The sequence below is a fragment of the Psammomys obesus genome, unplaced genomic scaffold (assembly GCF_907164565.1).
Source record: "Psammomys obesus unplaced genomic scaffold, mPsaObe1.curated_primary_1811, whole genome shotgun sequence".
NCBI classification, from domain to species: Eukaryota; Metazoa; Chordata; class Mammalia; order Rodentia; family Muridae; genus Psammomys; species Psammomys obesus.
Window position 1 is genome coordinate 3,122,120 of NW_026596088.1, and position 3,747 is coordinate 3,125,866.

The window sequence follows — 3,747 nt, forward strand, 5'->3', positions numbered from 1 at the left end:
GAAGCAAGTGCTCAAATACATGAGTTTATGAGGGACAGTCTCATTCAAAGAATAACAATTACTAGGTCAAGTCAGCCTGTGAAAAGTCGGGGTAAAGACTTCCCTGTGGAACTCTGAGGACAGTTCCACCCAGTATTGAATATCCATCATATTGACTGGTGCAAATACCTCACTGGATCTAATGTGAAGTATTTGCACCAATCAGAGACAAGTAAGCCTTACTCTAACAGACACCTATCAACACAGATCATCTGAACTTGTGGTTTTTTCATGACCCCATTGGCATATAGTCCCAAGGCAGAATTGCATGGTGGTTAAGCTTTGAGGTGCTGGAGCACATTTTCAGTTTGGGTAAAGTGCCTGATTCTCTACTTACTAGCTGGGTAGATTTAGGTGATAAGCTTAAGCTCCATGATAACATTAATTCTCAGTGGATATGTTCGGTGAGCTCAGCCATGTGAAAACAACCACTCAGGGTACAGAGTTAGCCCTGGGTAAATTGTATTACATCTTAGTTTCTGGGCAGGGTTGATGGCTTTCCTCTACTATGTTTCTCAGGAGTGTTTCATGTAAAGGAGAATTAAAACCTGGGAGCGGAAGATGTAATGTGGCTACGTAGTTTTATCATTACTTTAAAATCCACCCCTTCTTTGTATCTAGGGAGAACGGCACACTCCTTGTGTGAGTCAGGGCAAATATGGTTCTTAGCAGACCTGCTTCTTCTGCTCTCCAAAAGAAAGGTCAGCAAGAATGCTGGGCCTATAGTTGTATTGTGTTGTGTATTTCCAACATGGGGACTGTGTACTTGCACTGTTATAGCAGAATGCCGTAGACTCACTATCATAAATGACAGGTGCTTCATAGCAGAAATACTACACCCAAATTCACAGTTCCAAGCTGTGAAATCAGGTGGCTCACCATCGATAGCTGAATAAGTGTTCTATATGCACAGTACTATTCACCCGTAAGGAAGAATGAAATTATGTAATTTGTAACAGATAGAACTGGAGATCATGTCAAGCAAAATAAGCCAAATTCAGAACAACAGCAGGAATTCTTTCTCCATGTGTGGATTCTAGATTTTTTAAGTCAAGAAAGAGGAACAAAGAAACTATTTGGGAAGAGGGAGAAGACCAGTGGGGAGCAGGAGGCAGGTAAATAAAAGCAAAGCGTATTCTTTATAGCTATCATGTCTTAATAAAACCTATTTTTGTATAATTAATAAATGTTAATAGAAAAGAAATTATAAATTAAGAAAAAAATAGCTTTTTCAAGTTTAATCATGCTATACATAAAATGGTTGGATATCTAAAATGAGGGTGTCAGCATGCCTAGCCTAGCCTCTTGGCAGTGAGGGAAAGCTCTATCCTCTTCTTATTGATATAAAGTCAATAAAACACAACTCTAAGTCCAACATCCTAGCCTGGACTAAACCCAATCACTTTCCAAAGGTTTCCCTCCAAACACTATCAGGAGGAAGGTCTTCAAGATAAACACAAGTCCATGAACATGGTCTGCCACATAGTAGGTGGTCAGGAAGCACTTACGAATCTGTATTTGAGTGACTGGAGCTGTTATTAACTTAGTTAAATTGGCAAGAGTATTCTACCCAACTAAGCCACCCTGGGAAGTCCCAATATTGTAATAGAAGATATTCCATAGTTACCTGAGGGGCGTATATTGTGTCGATCCCACAAGAAGCTCATTAATTTACAGTCCTACATTTTATTAAGTTAATTTGAATTTTAATGAAAAATAACTAAGCCAAAGTGATTTCTGTCTTGGGGAGAAAAATAATATTTCTATCCAGGTTCAGGGGATAGAATGTCAGAAAGGAGATGTGGTTCTCTTATGTTTCCCCAGAGGTTATAGCCCACTAACTTACAGAGAGAAAAAGGTTTAAAAAGGTGATCCACACACAAATAGTAGTAGGATTTTTATCCATGAGGCCTCACCAGAAAGACAGTGGCACATGACTACAGTGAATGGCAGAAGAAGGGGAAAGAGGCATGAAACAAAATGGCTTCATGGCACCCAGAGACAGAGTCATGGTACCTTTCAACAGCACATGTATGCCTGGACATTTATACCTGTTCCTGTGAGGTGGGTCACGTCAGGGTAGTACTGTGTAAGGAAGACCACTCAGCCACCAAAGGAGAGGCAGCGTTCCTTCTTCTGTGTGTGTATCACTCTTCAGATCATTCATGCCAACATACCTAATGCCACACAGTGCTGAGGACTGTATTGGCTCCAAGGAGTTGAACATCAAGTTGAACTACTGTGAATAGTAATATTTGTGCCTTAATGAATAAGTTTAGCAGTGGGTGTATAGCTCCATGGTAGGACATTTGCCTAATGTGAGAGTGACCCTGAGTTCCATCACCAGGACAGTGAAAAAAGGAATGGGGAGTGGGAGGGGATGGTGAGCAAGATGGGGACTGGGACAGAAATGGAATGGAAATGGAGATGGAGATGGATACAAAGAGATACAGAAGTTTAATTGTAGGCATCAGCTTTTATGCCTTGATTCAGTTTCCTCAACGCTGGCATGACAATGGCCAAGTTCTCATCCTATGCCCACCAAGGCGGTCCAAGCAATCCCAGAGCACGAGGCTTGTATCCCACCAACTGAAGGACCCCAGGATGGTGAGAGTATCTGTTGGGCGATGTTTCTGTGGAAGTCCTGAGGTGTTGTCTCTTGTCCATCATGAGTGACATTGCTATCCCTTATCTCATTTCAGAGATTATGAAGGATCTAATCAGCCAGAATGGGCTAGCTGTTCCCCTGAAGAGTTAGAATCTTCATGCAGGCAAACCCACCAAGAAAAGACATTGTCACGGAGTGTAGTTTAACAGGGTGCTTGTGGACTAGCTGATGTGTGCTCCAGAGCAATGACCAGGCACTCGGGACAGACAAAAATAGCAAGTATTTTCTTCACTGGGGATGCCACTTTTTAGTTCTGGGTATCAAAATCAACTAGTCTGTTTGGTGACCTGCTGTGGTTAAGGGTTTTATTTTCTAGGACAGAGTGCATGCTGGGGTCTGAATTTGAACAATGAAGTGCAAACATTAGGAAAATGTGGTTAAAATAAAGGCCCACGATGACGAGGCATGTGGGGAAACTTAATTTTAATCAGCATCGTGAGCTATTCTCTCCCACCGGGTCTTGGGTATAATAAGCGTTCAATAAGCATCACATACTGTATAAGTGAAACTATAACCATGGCTACCACTACTGCTAATGGACAGGTGGTAACAACAGTGTCTACACGGCAAAATAGGGATGGCGGATAGCTCAGTGGTAGAGTGATTGACTAGCACACACAGAGTCCTGGGTTCATTTCTTAGCACCATAAAGATAAACAACAGGTAGGTATTCAAAGGAGCATCCTATTCTTACGTATCTTCCAGCCAGCATGTTTGGAATGGTTACTATGTTCCAAGAAGACAACCAGCAACTGATTTTCAGCAGCCCATGAAGTCAAGCCTTTTCTCTTCTTAACCCGTGTTATAGATGAGGCTGGAAGAGGTTAAGCCACTGGCTTAAGGATAGCATTATCAGTTAACTCAGACTGTGAGAACAGGCCCAGACATCAAAATGTTTCTTACACGTTTGAAGTACAGTGTGGTGGAGAGGGTGAGTTTGTTACACACACAATAGGATGGGGAGGACACGTTTGTCTACACATATGGTGTGATGAGGGGGATAAGTCTGTCTATACTGTGTGGTGGGGAGGGTGGGTTCG